The sequence below is a fragment of the Triturus cristatus genome, chromosome 9 (genome assembly GCF_964204655.1).
Source record: "Triturus cristatus chromosome 9, aTriCri1.1, whole genome shotgun sequence".
Lineage (NCBI taxonomy): Eukaryota > Metazoa > Chordata > Amphibia > Caudata > Salamandridae > Triturus > Triturus cristatus.
In genome coordinates, this window is record NC_140592.1 from 459,173,131 (window position 1) to 459,191,669 (window position 18,539).

Consider the following 18,539-nt stretch of genomic DNA (forward strand, 5'->3'; position numbering starts at 1 on the left):
ATTGCCCCAGGTCCTCATCAAGGAGGTCATCATCAAATTTCTCTTGGAGATCAAAGACATATTCGTCAACCTCATCATCAATATCAAGTAAAGGCAGTTCATCATCGTCATCTTCGATGAAGTCTATTGTGCCGCGATGGACACCTGGTCATTGTGTGCCGCGAGGGACACCTGTGCTTTTTGCGCCATGAAGGTCGCTCCTTCTTTTTGTGCCGCTCGGGCACCTAGGTCATTTGTAGCGCACAGGCTACCAATCAATAAAACCCTGTCATTGGAAGCACGAAGGTTACCATGAGGCTCAATGTTTTTAGATCTTTTTAGGACCTTACCGCCTTTTTTGGGGGAGAGCGTCTTGCTCCTCTTCAGAAGAGAGTGACAGGAGACTCATTACTAGGTTGAGAATCGCCTTGAGACATAATGCCTTTATAATCCCCTTTTTTTTAAAAAAAATTATTATTAAATAGAAGCCCCAGAGATATTGCTTCAATAAGGTTTCCCTTTAAAAATAAAATAGTTTTCTTTAAAAAACCTTATTGGGCAAGTTAGGAATTATTAAAATGACCAAGAGTAAGGAAAGCGATCGTGCCGGCAGAAAGATCAGCTGTTTTGAATCCGTTAGCTCAGTGCTGTGCGTCTCCATAGAGACGCACAGCGCGAGTCACAAGCGGGCTTGAAATCCCCTAATTTGTGCCTTGCGGGTCACAATTGAGGGAAAAGCTCAATTTGGGCAAAAGGGTCTCTTCCGGTGAAGCCGGAAAAGCCCGGGAGTGTGCGTCACCTTCGGGGAAGCCGCACTTGGGGAAGGAAGCAGCGCGTCTCGTCACAACGAGGTAAAACGCTTGAGGAAATAGCTAATGCGATCGGAGGTAATCTCCGTGTGATGATTCAAAGCGGAGGCAGACACGTCGTGTTAAAATATGTCTGCCGTCCGCTAAAGATGTGCAAATGTTGTCCTCAGTGTGGATGCATTGGTTTGAAAGCTGTCCTCAGTGTGGACACATTGGTTTGAAAGCTGACCTCAGAGTGGACGCATTGATTTTTTAGCAAAAAAAGGCTAAAAGCAAATGCTCGAAAGTTGAATAAAACAGGGTTTTTTTGGGGGGGTTTTTTAAATAAAGGGAAAAGAAGGGAACCCAACCATAAATTGGAAGGGTGTCAATTAACAGAAAGTTAAACTTACCAGATAAGGATAATATTATCTAAAGTGCACCCTACGTGGATAGGCTTACTTACCATTCCAATGAATCTGTGAAAAAAATCAAGTTTAATCCTATACAATTACATCAAAAGACATTAAGTATAGGAGATAGGAAGAAGTTGTACTTAACTGTCCTGCAGCAGCGAATAAAAGAGGGACATAGTTGGTTGCCATGGCACTTTGTTATTGTTATTTGGAATGTTTTATCTATGATGTACTTGTTACACTTTAAAGGGCTGCATGTCTTGGGCAGCAATAAAAGTTATTGCATAATTTAGCCTCCGTTCTTGTAATGAAATCTCAGATAGATTGGTACCGATAGTCTTCATTCACTAAAAGGATAAACCATCAGAAGAATGTAGATCTTACAAACCCATCTCCCTACTGAATGTTGAAGCAAAGGTGCTGGCCAAATTGCTAGCTACACACCTCGGACAGGTGATAGATAAGCCGATTGTGGCAGATCAGAAGGGGTTTTATTCACCACAGGGTGACACAACACAACTTCAGGCATTTGTTCAGATGTCTGGCTAGGCGACACACCATGGGGAACTAGGGGTGTTACTCTTACTGGACACCGAAAAGGCATTTGACTCCCTGGAATGGCTCCACTTAAGGATAATTCTGGAATGAATACAGTTTGATCTGGATTTTTGGTCTTGGGTAATATTACTATAAACTAATCCAGTGGCTAGTGTCAATTGGATTGTCTCTGAGGAATTCACGCTGCCTCAGGGGACAAGGCAAAGGGGCTACTATTGTCACCTCAGCTGTTCACACTGAGATAGAACGGCTGGCATATTGGGTGTGCAGAGACGCCCAGTTGAGGTATATGGTGGGATTTGCAATGGGAAAACATGATATCCTTTTATGCAGACCATCTACTGTTATATATGATGGACCCAGAGGACTTGATCCAGCAACTGCTAGAAATCGTAAACATTTTCAGGGAAATCTCAGGCATTCACATTAAGTGGCATTAGTCGATTGTATACTCAATTACTTCATGCCGACCCCCAGACAACTGGAAGCTCCCGCTGCAGTGGTCTCCGGAGGGTTACCAATACATGGGGATTTATATATCGACAGCTCTGGAAGACTATACGCTGAACATAGGGCCCAGGAGATGGCTTCCTCTCTTGTTACTGGGTAGGGCTTCCTTGTACAAAATGATTCCACCCAGGTTTCTTTACCTGTTTCAGAACACTCATTTCGGAGTACCCGACAGGTTCTTCCAGGCAGTTGAGGGTGTGACTAGACAGTTCGTATGGGTGGCGGTACCCCACAAATTGCACTCCAGATGCTGACAAGGGATCCCGAAGAGGGTGGGATTGCGTTTCTGAACTTGCAGTTATACTACTGGGTGACTCAACTGGTTACCATGAATGATTGGGTGTTTTTGACATAGCAAGAACACTGTATTACTAGCTGACAGGAGCTCTGTGGGGAAACAGGGGACCCACTTACCTAACCTACTTCAACTGCAACGGTGATCAAGATATGTAAAAGGGTAACCCGGAAATTAGGCTGGAGTGGTAGAGTAGTATTGGAGATGCCTTTTTGGGACTCCAAAATCGTGGCTGACCTGAGATACCTTGAAGGAGGTAGACAATGGGACCTAATTAGGTTAGCCTGTGGGTAATAACAAATGCACCAGGAATAAGGCAATGTGGGAAGATTATGGAGCAGTGTATGCAGTCAAAAGAGACAGTCTATAATGCTTGGGGTTGCTCACAGAAATGTAATCCATTTTGGGACATATGGATGGAGTCAGAGGTGATGGATGACAACTAAGAGATGGTGGGAAGTGGGACGAATCCACTTGACTTGACTCTAAACCTTATGGATCAATCTGCCCTTAACAATTGTGCTTAATTGAGGGATGTATGGGGTGTTCGGTATTGTATCACTATGTCGTTTCTGTTGGTATTATATCACCTTGATAAAAATGCATTTTTTTTTAAAACCAACACTGGAGCAGCATATCATACATGGACATGGGAAAATTAGCAATGTTCCTAAACCACTCTCTGACCGCTTGTCACCCTGGAAATGCTCAGAAATTTTCTCCAGCCAAGGAGTACCTGACCTTCCGGGAAGGAAAGGTTAATTGATCCTCCCCAACCTTGCTAGGGGTATAAGGAAAGGGCTTTCGCCACTGGGAAAAATGTTTACCCCTGTGCAGTTCTCTGCTATGGAAAATTCCAATTAGGAAAAAGGAGCTTTTAGGAAAAGTCCATTGACATTCCCAGAATTAAGCTGAGCAGCCTCCACTTGGTAAAGCTTTCCTGATGAGCTTCCAGTGATGTTTATGAATAGAAAAACGTTCTTATACATGAACGAAAACAAACATTTGGATGTAAGGTGAAACTGGTGTTGAACATGTACAATTGTATTAGTCGCGATGTAACCGTCAGCTAGTGTTGGTATAGTGTTTTGTTTGTGTTCGTTTCCACGTCACTGCCTGCGACCTCCGAATCTTCGGAGAGTATTTATGTGACGTCATGTTAAGTGATCAGCAGTTGCCATCTTGGCTTCCACCGGGCGGCTGCACTGTTCTGGCCTCTCGTGGGCCTCTGTGGTTTATGCTCAATAAAGCAACTACACTCCAACCCTGTATCATCCCTTCTTCTAGCCGCAACAACTGGCGACGCGGATTTGGATGCTGCACGGGGCCCACGAGTGAGAATATATGGCATTGTAAGAAGGTATGCGGACTGAAAAATCTAAGGCAGTGACGGGACGAGAGCAAAGAGAAGGCGGACAATAATTTCGGAATAATACCGAATCGTCCAAGTAAGTGTGCGTCCATTTGAATCGCCGAGATTGCCGCCACTGCCGCTGTGAAGGAATCCCGCCAGGATACGCGGAATGCATGCCGGGAGGGACGCATGGTTCGGCTCTATGTGACCGTTGGAGCGGAGCCGGGACGTCACTGGCCGCCATTTTGAGCATTCCGACGCAGTGCCTGCCAGACATACGCGCACTGATGCGCACCGGAGGAACAGGATAAAAGAAACAACGATAACTGCATGAAGATTAAATAATTAATTAATAAAGCACACGCGCGCCGCGGGGACACTTCAAACTCAAGTGTCTACCGCACCTACAGCCACACGAAGGTACATGCGAGTTGTTAAGCGTGCTAGCGCCTGCTCACTCATATGAAATAACGCATGCAGACTTTATGTGCAGAGGCTAGCGATTGAATGATTCGTGATAGGTCTCAACAGTGATGGGCCTATTGCACTGACTCCTACGTATGCTGCGCTTAACGAAGCATTATAAAGGAACGTGCTTTGGATGAGAAGCTGACAGACATTGAGGTGTGTAAGGTGACGGAGTGCGTTAGCCCGCTCTACACACGCGCCACCTGGGTACCGTAAGGGAGAAATAGCACCATGGCTCAGAGTAATAACATTTGTGTACCGCCGCTTTTCCTTGAAGAACCGGGCAAGCCGAGTATGAAATGGAAAAGTTGGCTGAGGGCTTTCGAAAATTATATTGTGTCGATTGATGGGAAAAAGTACGATACTGAACGCAAAAAAGCACTATTATTTGGACTGCTAGGGAAGGCGGGTCCGGAGATATTTGACAGTCTACCCGAGTATGAAAGTCCACTAGGGGTGTTTATTCCGCTAAACGAGTACCAGGAGGCGATAAAAAGGCTTGAGAAACAATTCTCTGAGGAAATTAATATTGCGGTTGGAAGGCACAAGTTTGCTTTGAGAAAGCAGGAAGAGGGAGAGACAATTGAGGAGTATATAGCATGTTTGTGTGTCCTATCGAAAGACTGTGAATTTGAAGATATGACGGATACGTACATCAAAGACCAAGTGGTGTTTTACTGTTATACGAAGAAAGTACAGGAAAGATTGCTGGCATGTAGAAATCCCACACTACAGGAAGTAGTGGATATAGCGAAGGGTATTGAGAGGTCGCTACTATCTACAAAAGAATTAGCTAGTACCAGCAATAACTCTAATGTATTTTATTTGCAGGAAAAGAAAAAATATGAACATAAGAATGTTGAAAGGTCCTGGAATGACAAAAAAGCAGGAGGAAAAACTTTAAGTTGTTTCAGGTGTGGTTCGCAGGAACACCTGGCAGATTGCAAAACATGCCCCGCACTTAGTAATAAATGTATGAAATGTAAGAAACTGGGTCACTATTCTACCTTGTGCAAAACACGGAAACCTGTGGGGAATGTGAAGATAAGTGCTTTAAGTGATTGTGATCAAGAAATGTGTGCCAACATTGTTCTGTCTATAGATCTTGCAGATGGTCGTGTGAAGGGACCCATAGGATCTGTAATGATTGGGGCAATTGAGTTGGCATTCACGGCCGATTCAGGTTCACCCATAACTTTGATATCTGACACAGTGTTTGAGGAACGTTGGCACAATGTAAAGTTAAGTCTGACTGATGTAAATCTAAAAGCATTTGGAGAACAGGATATCGATATGAGGGGTTATTTCTGTGATACCCTCACCTTCAAAGGGAGGACGATCGATACCAAAATATATGTGGCAGAAAGAGGTAGGAATCTGGTAGGCTGGAAAGATCTAGCGAAATTAGGGGTGATTCTGGTTCCAGGAGCTTAAGACCCAATAGTGTTGAGAGAAGAGTGGGTGAACTATGTACACACAGAGGAAGAGCATGAGGACTTAAAAAAAGTTTTAGACACCTTTGTAAACGTGTTTAAGAATGAAGTTGGATGCGTGAAAGGTTTTGTGCACGAAATAAAATTGAAGGAAGGGTCAATTCCAGTGAAACATAAGGTAAGGACCGTACCCTTATCAGTTCGGGTAGAGCTGAAAAATGTGTTAGACAAACTACAAAAAGAAGGTGTTATTGAAGAAGCTGACGCTTCGGAATGGGTGTCGGCTATCGTTGTTTCTAAAAAGAAGAAAACTGGAGATATTAGACTGTGTGTAGATCTAAGGTCATTGAATAAGAATATATTGGTAAACTGTCATCCACTACCCAACATACAGGAAATACTGTCATCTACTTCTGGGTCCAGATACTTCACTTTGATAGATTTGAAATCGGCATACCACCAGGTGTGTTTGACCGAGGAGTCCAAAAAGTTGACCACATTCATAACCCCATTCGGAGCATACAGGTATGTCAGGCTGCCATTCGGGCTCGCCTCGGCATCAGGGGTTTTTCAAAAATTGATGGACTTATTGTTTGGTGGTATGAAGGGCGTCGAGGCGTTCCAAGACGACATTTTGATACACACAGGACGGAAAAAAGAGCACCTAGAGCTTCTGAGCAAGGTGTTGAAGGTCCTAGGAGACAAGGGAATGACAGTGTCAAAAGATAAATGTAAATTCATGGAGAGCAAAATAGAATACTTAGGTCACGTCTTGACTTCGGAAGGAATAGCGCTGAAAGACGACCTAGTTGAGGCGATCAGGAATGCTCCACGACCGGAAGATAAGGAAGCCCTGAAGTCCTTTTTGGGGCTAAGTGAATATTACTCGAAGTTCGTTCAAGGGTATGCGAACAAAGTGGAACCGTTGAGGAAATTGTTGCGCAAAAACGAAAAATACACATGGTCAGGTGAGCAAGAAAACGCATTTGAATCTGTCAAGAAAGATATTGCTGTGGCTCCAGCGCTAAAACCATACAACCAGGATCTGAGAAATGTGATCACTGTCGACGCAAGCGCAAAAGGTATAGGAGCTGTATTCTGCCAGCTTCAAGGGCAAAATGAGAATACCATTGCCTTCATATCTCGAAGGCTGAGCGAAGCAGAAAAGAGCTATAGTACCATTGAACGCGAGACGCTTGCGTGTGTATGGGCTGTGGAGAAGCTGAAAAACTACTTGTGGGGAAAGGTGTTCGAGATCGTCACAGACCACAAGCTATTGGTGTACATGATGGACGGTGAAGGTCGTGGTAATGGAAGGGCTAGTTCACGGCTAATACGATTGCTGTCCAAATTACAGGAATACAATTTTACAATACGACACATAAAAGGAGGTCAAAACAGCAGGGCGGATTGCCTGTCAAGCCTGCCTGTGAGTGATCAGGAAGACAATTCCCTCGATGACACCGAGTGCGTGGTGGCATTGGTGGATGCCACAGTGATGTGTAATGGATCAATTACTGAAGAAGAATGGCTAACTTGTCAAAAGGAGGATAATACTATACTGAAAGTAATGGATCATCTAATGTCCAAGTGGCCCTCCATTCGAAACCTACAAAACGAGCTGAAAAGTTTCCAACAAATTAGCGAGGAGCTAACAATTGAAAATGGGTTTTTGAAACGCCATGACTTATTCATACCACCAGCGAGACTGAGAGAGAAATTAATAAAAATAGCTCATAAAGGCCACCCAGGAAGCAATGCGACAAAAAACCTTTTGAAGATGTATTACTGGTGGCCAGGAATGAACGGTGACATTTGCAACTACATAGACAAGTGCGAGCAGTGCCTGAAAGCTGACAAGCACTGGAAATTTAGCAAGGGAGAGCTACAGTTGGTAGAGACACCGATAGGCCCCTGGACAAAGGTTGCTATAGACTTTGCAGGACCGTTCACTATGCTACAAGAGGACTGCAGATATCTTATTGTATTAACCGATTACTATTCCAAGTGGGTGCATTACAAGTTTGTCCGCGCAGTCACCACGGAACGAGTGATACAGGTCTTGCAGAAGATTTTCGCAATTGAGGGACAACCGAAGGTTATAGTATCTGACAATGGTACGCAACTAGTGTCTAAACAGATAACTGATTTCTTAGCAAAATTGGGGCTAAAGCAAGAGAAAACACCGTTGTATAGCCCCAAGAGCAATGGACAGGTGGAAAGAATGAATAGGTTTATAAAGGAGGGTGTCCAGCTTGCCATTGCATCTAATCTACATGTGAAGGAATTCATTAGTGAGAAAATGTGCACTTACCATAATACCCCAAACGACACCACAGGTCACACACCATTTTATCTGATGAGGGGGAGAAGGTGTAACAGTGAACTCACTCCCAAGTACAACAAATGGTACAAGGTGAGTGAGAAAACAGAGGTTATACAGGACGAGGTAGTAAAAGTCAGGGAGATAATCCTATCCAAACAAGACAAAACTAAGAGGTATTCTGACGTAGCAAATAAAACCAAGGTGAAGGAAATAGAGCAAGGTGATTGGGTACTGGTAAGGAAACCATACAAGGTGGTGAAGGGAGAGTCTGTGTTTAGCCTTCCTATCCGGGTGCAAGAAGCAACTAAGGGTGCAGTCTGTTTGGAGGGCAAAGGATGGCGGAGTAAGGATGATGTGGTTAAGCTAAAAAAAGGCCAAGAAGAGATAATAATGAGGGGGAAACTTGAGCAGGATGAGCGCTGTAATGATAGCATTCTAGAATGGCAAGAAGAAAGGGTTGCTGACCAGGGGTTATATGACATAGAGGGCAGTTTGGGCATTTCCATCCATGAAGGTGCAAGAAACGACAATGATGTTGAGGATGACGCTATAGTCAGTGAGACTTTAAGTGCCATGGATCAAACTAGGTATAGGTCTAAGCGGGAGGGTGCTATAGATCAGCATGCTCGTAGCAGAAGTCAAAGTACCATCAACACGCATCCCGTAGTATGCCCTCGAACTTATCCTTCTAACAGGTCAGGAAGAGAAATAAGAATGCCTAGACGATTTGACGATTATGTTATGGAATTACATTGCATTGTGTTCTCTGTTATCGAGGAGGGGAGATGTTGAACATGTACAATTGCATTAGTCGCAATGTAACCGTCAGCTAGTGTTGGTATAGTGTTTTGTTTGTGTTCGTTTCCACGTCACTGCCTGCGACCTCCGAATTATCGGAGAATATTTATGTGACGTCATGTTAAGTGATCGGCAGTTGCCATCTTGGCTTCCACTGGGCGGCTGCACTGTTCTGGCTCTCGTGGGCCTCTGTGGTTTATGCTCAATAAAGAAACTACACTCCAACCCTGTATCGTCCCTTCTTCTTGCCGCAACAACTGGTGTTTTTAAGCATGTTCCTATAACTATTTGTTTTTATTTTATTCACATTTTTTGGGCCCGAGTAAGCCTAAGTGAACATAAATAAAGCATATATTAGGCCAACAAAAAATGTGACAATTACACTTCACAACTGTGGTTCAGTTTGGAACAGATATTCGGTTTAGGTAAAAAACCTAAACATTTGTATGTTGAACGTATAATCAACCAAACGTGCTGCAGGCATTTGCCAAATCTATCGCCACACTTACTGTATGTTTACGAAGGATACACGTACGTCTCTGCTGTCGAAGAACAACAAAGCTCGCGCTGTAGTGTGCCACTCGGCCCTTACTTGTTACGCACACACGCACGCAATAGTGGTGATGATTGTGTCATCATCACCGGGACATAGATACGGAATGGGCGTTCACAAACCTGTTCCCGCTATCATATTCAGACTAGTGTGCGTCGTGTTTGTTCCTGCGCTACACGACGCGCATTACACAGGTGACGAGGCAGTGAGCACATGATGACACTCCAAAAGGTACAGCGGTTGACTGCCAAGTCACTGCCCGACTTGAAAAAACACACAAAAACTACACAACTACAGCATCCAAGTGCCTACCGCCTCAGCACTGACAGCCTGATGGGGTGACGCAGGACACAGCGCATCCACGGACAGGTATGTATGTGAGCTTAAATAAATCAATACGAGTTGAACCAATAAGAAACTAAACAAGAGGGCATAATTATACAAGATTCCGTCACGGAGCACTTCACCGGGCACCCGAGACATCCATTTGCCCAGGGCTTTTAAGCGGGATGTAAAAACTGAGGGGTGTCTCTCTCTAAGGGGCGTGGCCAATGTAATTAAGGGCGTGGCTCTAAAACACGTAAACTAAAAATCTGTGCATAGCATAGTGTGCCGCCGACTTGTATTTTGCGGTTTCTTTCATTGCATCCAGATGTATGATACACGTAACATCATAAATACAAGTCAGCACTATTGGCGTTGTTAGTTGCATAAGATAAATAAGCAGCAACTATGGCTTGTATATAATGAAAAAGCTTCCACTTAAAGCCCTGGTGATACCACGACAATGTTGCTGCTCCTGAGTTTTAAAAACAGAGAATGGAAATCCAAAGAGAAAATGATGTAGTGTCGCGGTCTAGTTGACGCGCGCACTACGTGAGGACGGCGATGTGCGTAGCGGCCATTTGGACGCTACTGCGCATGCGCGAGATAGCGCGCGAGGAGAGACGGCGATCGGAGCGTGTTGCCCGGCGCTCTCTCGGCAATAGAAGTTAAAAGTGGAATAAAGGCTTCTGCAATATCCTGAGTGCCTCCTGAGAGTTATTGGGGGAAATCTACTGATAGCCTAAGCACCTAGCATCATTACAGTGGCGACGAGGGTGGGATGGTGAGAACCCTACGTGCAACAGGAGGAAGGTGCCCCCAACCTGCATCAGAGAGGAGGTCCACCAGGAGGGACACCACCCCACGCAGTAAGAAGACCGAGGGGGTCGAGGACAGACGCCTACGCACCGGGAGAGCGCGGCAGAGGCAGATAGACGCCAGGAAGTGGCACGTGGGCAGTAAAGGAGCCGGCCACGAGGTAGAGGAAATCGCAGGCGGACAGCGGAACGACAGAGGAGACCCTGGCGGAGTCGGGGGACGACGGAGCAGCCAGCTCGAACGCAGTCCCAGGTACCCGAAGTAGGGGAGCGGGGACAAACGCACCAGGTAGCCCAAGGAAGCTAGTGGAAGCCAAAATGAGTGCACAGTCATCGACTCTGACGACGCCGATCCTGTTCCTACCACGCCCGGGAGAACCCATAATGAAGTGGGAAGACTGGAGGGAGTACTTCAAAAACTACCTGGAAGCGCTGGAAGATGAGAACGAGGAGGCGTTCTCCAGTGCCAGGAGGAAGAGGATACTTCTACACAACCTGGGACCAGAAGGAATACGGGTGTTTCAAAACCTCACACCGAACGTCAGGCAGGTAGGGGACACAGACGTGTTCGCCCACGCCATAGAAGACTTGGACAACCACTATCGGCCAGCTGTGTGCACCTCCATCGACCGCTATAACTTCCAGCAGAGGAAGCAAGAAGCGGGGGAATCCGTAGATGACTACGTGGCGGCGCTGCGAAAACTGGCGATGACGTGCAAGTATGGAGGACTACAGGATGAATTCATCAAGGATCAGATCGTTATGCACACGACAAGCAAGTCAGTACAGGACAAACTGTGGGCGAATGGAGATGCGACGCTAAACGAGGTGATCGCCATAGTGAAACGTGCGGAACTAACCAAACGCTGCGCGGAAGCGGCTAAGAGAGACCCGGCCCCCAGACTCACAGTCAACAAGGTGGACGACGCGGACCATCAGGCACGGGGAAAACCAGCGACAGGGGAGTACAGAGGAGCGACCAAAGGGAAAACAAGACCCGGACAGACAGGGAAACAAGAAAAAAACGAGGCTATGAGATGCTACAGGTGCGGAAGCTCGAGCCATGCAGCGCACGACAAACGGTGCCCCGCATTCAGAGCCAAGTGTGCGTTCTGCGGCCTAGTAGGTCATTACGAAAAAGTATGCCGGAGGAAAGGGAGACAGCAGGCGGTGAAATTCGTGGCACAGGACGAGGGGGAAGAAGTGGAAGGCCGTGAAGAAGACGAAGAAGTCCTGTGTATAGAAGACCAGGTACTGGGCATTGAGGGGAGAAGAACGCGCAAACCCCAGTGCGACATGATTATTGGAGGAATACACATCACCATCGTGGCGGATTCAGGCTCTCCATACACGATTGTTCAACGATCGGTATGGAATGAGAGGTTCAGACCCACGTGGGGCGCGCAACTAGAACCCCCGACATTCGACCGGTCACCTACACAGGGGACCCAATCCCGATGGTAGGGTTCAAGAAGCTGAAGTTCCAGTTCAAAGAGCGGAGTGCGCTCTGCAAGCTGTACATCGCGGAGAAGGGACCGTCAGTCCTGGGCTGGATGGACCAAGGAGAGTTAGGCGTACAACTGAACCCAGGAGGGGACACCCAGGTGATGGTGACTCTGGACGGAGAGGAGTCGACGGCAGAAAAATGGCGGAGCGGGCACCCGAAGGTTTTCGGCGGGAAGATTGGGAAACTAGAGAAGTTCTCCCACAAAATCGTCCTTAAAGAAAACGCCCGGCCGGTAGCGCACAAAGTACGGAACATCCCGATTGCGGTGAGGGAGGCGGTGCAACAGGAACTCCACCGACTGGAAGAAGGGGGAATCATTGTGCCCATCGACAGTGCGGAGTGGTTGGCGCCTCTGGTGGTGGCCATGAAACCGTCAGGCAAGGTGCGCCTCTGTGTGGACCTCAGAGAGTTGAACAAGTGCATAGTGGTTGAAAAGTTCCCCTTGCCACGCATAGAGGAAATGTTGGCCCGCACGAAAGGAGTAAAATGGTTCTCCACCATTGACTTGCAATCGGCATACCACCAGGTAGCGCTACATTCGACAAGCAAAAAATTGACGTCGTTCATCACGCCGTTCGGCTGCTACCAATTCTGCCACATGCCCTTCGGTCTCGCCTCGGCAGCGGCGGTGTTCCAGAAGCTAATGGCCCGCCTATTCAAGGACATTGAGGGAGTGCAATACTTCCAGGATGACATCCTAGTGATGGGGACAGAGCTGGAGGACCATGACAGGAAGCTGTCGGCAGTATTGAAGATCCTGGAAGAGAAGGGCCTAACGGCAGAGTGGGAGAAATGTCACTTCGGGATGACGTCAGTCACCTACCTGGGGCACGAGATAGGTGCGCAAGGAATAACACCGAAGAGAGGGAACGTGAAGGCCATCTGCGAAGCACCACCGCCCACCTCCAAGGAAGAAGTACGGTCATTTCTAGGGATGGCGGAGTACTATAGCAAGTTCGTCCACCACTTTGCCACAAAAACCCACCACATGAGGCAACTCACGAGGGACAAGACGGCGTTCATCTGGACCGAGGAGACGCAGGAGGAGTTCGACACAGTGAAACGGGAAATCGGTGGAGCGATCCCGTTGCAAGGGTACGATCCCCAGGGACGGTCAATATTGATGACAGACGCGAGTGAAAAAGGGATTGGAGCGGTGCTCATGCAGGAAAGACCGGAAGGCGGAACGGAGACGATCAGCTTCGCGTCCAGGACGCTGACGGCGTCGGAACAAAAGTTCAGTGTGATTGAGAAAGAGATGCTGGCGGTGGTGTGGGCTATGGCGAAGTACCGTCAGTTCCTGTGGGGCACCAGATTCCAAGTGAAGACGGATCACAAGCCTCTAGTGAAGGTATTGACATCGGACGGCCATGCCAGCGCCACACCTCGGATTGCGAAAATGACACTGAAACTCCTGGAGTACAGGTACGACGTGGAGTATATCCCGGGCTCCAGAAACAAGATAGCGGACTACCTCAGCAGGGCATCTGCGATGGACAGTGCCTCCAATGACAGGGAAGACGACGACGAGTTGGTGGCCCTGACTGACGACCCGGAAAAAGCCATCAGCAGGCAGGAATGGAAAAACGCGTATGAGGCGGATGGCGATATGGGCGACATCAAGGCGTACATTGTACGAGGATGGCCAGAAAGGAGAAGACAAAGACCAAAAATCAGGCAGTTCTACGAGGTCAGAGAAGAGCTGTCAGTGGGAAACGACGGGGTGTTCGTCTACAGAGGTGACAGGGTGGTACCACCGGAGAACATCGTACCGACCCTGCTAACCATACTACACGAAGGCCACCTGGGAATCATGAAGACAAAGGCCAGGACGAAACAAACATACTGGTGGCCAGGGATGGACACGCATGTAGAGAGGCACGTGAGAGACTGTGTGCAGTGCCTGGGTGCGGACAAGACACTGAAACCAATGAGACCACCCTTAGGGAAGTTCACGAACCCCAGCAACCCATGGGAAGAGGTGGCTGTGGACATACTGGGGCCGATACTGGACGACCAGGGGATCCCCAAATACCTCTGTGTATTAGTTGATAAGTACTCGAAATGGCCAGAAGTGCACATCAACGAGATCATGGACACGGATGAGATACTGCGCTTCCTCAAAGCGGTGTTCCTCCGGGAAGGCATACCCAGGAGCATTATCAGCGACAATGGCCCCCAGTTCATCTCCGACAAGTGGGTCACGTTTGCGAACAGAAATGGCATACTACTTAGACGCACCTCGATATACCACCCGTCCAGCAATGGACAAGTAGAGAGGTTCAACAGGGTGCTGATGGGCTCCATACAGGCGGCCATCACGAGAGGTAAAGACTGGGAGAAAGAAGTGCAAAGCACGATATGGGCGTACCGTATCACCCCCACCGGTACGGGGTACAGTCCCTTCCAGATCTTACGAGGAAGGCAACCCTTCACCAGAGACAATGTGGCGTGGCAGGAGAAGACCATCACCAGCAAATGGTCTCCGGCGGTGGTGCAACACAACCTGCAGAAGGCACAACGCATCTATACGGAACACTACAACCGCCACAAGAGGGTAAAGGAGACGGCGTTGGAAAAAGGGGAGTGGGTCAGAGTGAAGCTGGCAGTCCTAAAGCGAAAGGGAGAAAGCAAGTACTCCCCACCCCTCAGAGTAGAAGAAGTGTACGACCGGGCAGCGTTGCTCAGCGACGGAAACGTCTGGTCACATGAGCGCATGGCCAAATGCAATAAGATCTTACAATGGCCCCGAGAGGACACAGAAGGGGAAACCCCGACGGAAGGGCCGATAAGAGACACAGACTCATCCGAAGGAGGCCGCAGAGAGAACATGAGCGGAGAGCAAGAGAGAGAGAGAGACAACCCAGGTGGAGGATCCTTGGGGGAAACCACCCGAGAAGATGGTGAGGTAAAAGAGAGAGAGGGCCAGGACACTCCGAAAGGTACCGACGGAGGCCCGGTCGCAGAGGGAAGCCGAGAAGGACATTCCACTCAGGTAAGACACACCCGGGGGGGAAGAGCAGTGGTGAGACCATCCAAGTTTAGAGACTTTGAAATGGACTGACCACTTGGTCTGGGACATTGTGTTGTGTGGTATGAAAAGGGGGAGATATGTAGTGTCGCGGTCTAGTTGACGCGCGCACTACGTGAGGACGGCGATGTGCGTAGCGGCCATTTGGACGCTACTGCGCGAGATAGCGCGCGAGGAGAGACGGCGATCGGAGCGTGTTGCCCGGCGCTCTCTCGGCAATAGAAGTTAAAAGTGGAATAAAGGCTTCTGCAATATCCTGAGTGCCTCCTGAGAGTTATTGGGGGAAATCTACTGATAGCCTAAGCACCTAGCATCATTACAAATGACTCTCTTTAAAGGATTTCCCTTCCCTACAAGGCTCACCTGGCATGACGTCATGCCGTAACTTCTCCAAGAGAAGTGAGCAGTGTGAGCAGCGACAGCCCTGAAACAAGCATTGGCATAGCCAATAGGTCTCGCTTTTGGGACCTTATAAGTATTTAGTTATGCAGCACAATATCCTTGGTGCAACAACAACTGTTGCATGGCTTAACACTTATAAGGTCCCAAAGGCGAGACCATTTGGCTATGCCAATGCTTGTTTTGTTTGTTCCTTCTATGTTCGTGAATCGTTGTGTTCTGACTAGAAATTTTATGAGTAGAGTCGAAAGTAGGGTTGCCCATGCTTAACATAGTGATGTGCGATCATGGCAAGTGCTGGAAGTGCTGATGTGCCTATTAAGAATAACAACAATGTAGTATTGAAAATGAATTTACATCACATGTTCTTAGCTTCGACTCCTTACCTAGGAATTCCCATTTTAAAACATTAATTTACTTTACCTGCTGAATGCATGTGTTGCAAATTGTACATTTACACAAGCTTCTAATGCTGGAATAGATTGTTGATGAGTTTATTTTTTTTAATTATGCAACTTCATTAGGTTTAGAAAAAAATACGCATATATTTTCCACAAATCATTTTATTGAAGTTAATTTCGTTCTGTTTTGCAAATGTGTCAAAAGTTGGTCACCATCAAAAATTCTTAGACCGAGAAATAATATTTGTGTTCACCCCTTTATAAACCGCACACGTTTTGACATTCGTGGATCATGCATAATTTACATCCCCATACATGTTAGTAAAGTTTAGAAATAAATATATCGGGTGAAATAGTATCCAAAATTTGGTATTGTGAAAGAAAAAAATCTATACCTCCTCATAAGCATTTTTTTCAGTAAAAATGGACCGCCTGTGCCAGGGCACAAAACAGAGCCTGATAGGGGCCCCTTTCGAGGCCCCTTTAAAAAACTGCCTGTGCTCAGCACAGGTAAGCCCCACTTAAAGCCCTGCATGTGCTATGACAAGGCAGTAGCCAGAAAAAATAAATACCCCCACTTGGACACGCATCCAGAATGGCTGCGAATGAGACAGTTTCGCCCTATAAAAGCTAGCCTTTCAATTTTATTTTTCTTTCTACCCCCTTTTATGAATACTCCCTAAACATATATTTCAAAGTACCTGTAATCACCGCAATACGAACTAAGTTTGGCTACCCTTGTAACGGAAATGCTAATGTACTTGTTTATAAAATTAATAAAATACTTTAAAATTAAAAAAAATAAAAAAAATGAATACTCCCTGTCTCTACGCTCCTCCTTTTGGAATCTCCTCCCCCTTCCCATCTCTCCCTTCTCCTTTTGTCTTTCTCTTCATTTTACACCCCTCTCCTTATTTTGTCTTACCCTTCCTTTCTCCTCACTTCTCTTAACTGCCTCCTTTCTATTCCATACTACCCCTTCTTCTCTCATCTCCCCTTTCTTGTCTTACCCGATCTCACTTCAGTCACGTTTGCCCCTCATCTCATACACCCCTCTCTTCAATTTTCTTACTTCTAACTCCTCTGCCCATTTTGTCTCTTTCTCTCTCTCGTACCCTTCCATTTGGGCTTGTTCTTCCGTATCACTCGTCTGCTTCCCTTTTTTTTCTCCCTCTCCTACCTCCCTTCTGAACAGTTGAAATAACAATAAACGTGTTTTGACCAGTGTGGTACCTCATATTTGTGCCATTTGTTTACAAATTTGGACAAAAAATGAACGCAGTTAATAAAACAAAAGCTATAACTTAGACAACAAATGGCAGGGTTTGGTATTCTTCCGCCATAAGGGCAAAGAGTGATATAAATGTCTTGTGACTGAAAAATTAGTCTTGATTGGTACAACTGCCTTACTAACACGTTCTATAGTGGTGTCTCCCAAACTGTTGGGCGCGACCCACTGGCAGGACACAAGCTGATTTTTGGCGAGTCCCGGAGAAAGTCAGAGCAATATATAAAGAAGACTTCCAGGGCTCGAGTTGATTTTGAGAGATTGTAGGGAATTGAATGACGTGTTGAGCAGTGATACGGAAGAGAGGACAACTGAAAGAAGCGTTACTCATAGAACTCAATTTTGAGGTAGTTCACGCATACCTACTGCTCATTGCAAGTATGTAGCTGGAAAGCTGTGCTTTGATTCCATAGAGATATCGTCCACTTACATATGCAATAGACGACGAAGAGTTGTACCACAAACCATTGAGCTCGGGTATGTTGTTTAATTTGGGGTTTTAATAATAACAATATTTTCAAACAAGTAAACCTGTCCTTTTAGCTAGTGCAACTAGGTGGTGGAGCAGATAAAGGAATTTCACTGGAATTCTGGGGAGTAGGTGGTTGGAGGAATAAGAATCAAGTAGTAAATATATCAGCTTGGCAGGTAGTCAAGCTTCTTAGTATCTAGAAAGGTAGTGAAGCATCAAAGATCACTTGGATAACTTTCCGCTGGTACCTAACAGTTTGGTTCAGTGGAATCCAGACTGTAGAGGCAGCTTTCCATGCCCAAAAATCTTACAAGACTGCACCTTTCTTCAAATATTAGACTCTTTGGGCTGAGTGATACAACCTTACATACCTTTTCACAGAGTAGTTTGTCACCACACCATCACATTTCAGTTTATTCAAGAAGTTTAATCCAATAATGCATATTCAATAAAAATCTACATTACTTTTTTAAAAACTTGTAAAAATAAAAACAGATAAAAAGAAAACCTTTAAAATATCAATGCTTGTAAGCAGTGTATTCAAGTAAGTGTCACACTGTGGGCATGATGATACCACATCTTTGTACTGAGAGGTTGAGCCAGCTCCCTCTGTGAGTGAAGTGATGCCCTGTTGTGGTGACTCTGAGGGGTTGTGCAAACCAGATAAGTCTGCCTCCTCCAGAGGGTGCCTGTTACAGAAGGCTCGTCAGTCAGTTTCTAGCCCCACCCAGGCTCCTCCCTTACATTACTGGCCGAGACTCACTACTGCTCAGTGTGTGCAATGATTGAGAAATAGATGCCTAGTGACTGAGTGGCCATAC

The 18,539-nt window shown here is 46.5% G+C and overlaps 1 protein-coding gene across 1 annotated transcript in view; it reads left to right on the top strand.

Annotated features, from left to right (window-relative positions):
- The window catches only part of SPTBN4 (spectrin beta, non-erythrocytic 4), a 1,597,753-nt gene that overhangs the window by 311,816 nt on the left and 1,267,398 nt on the right, over nt 1-18,539 (top strand). The window lies entirely within an intron of this gene.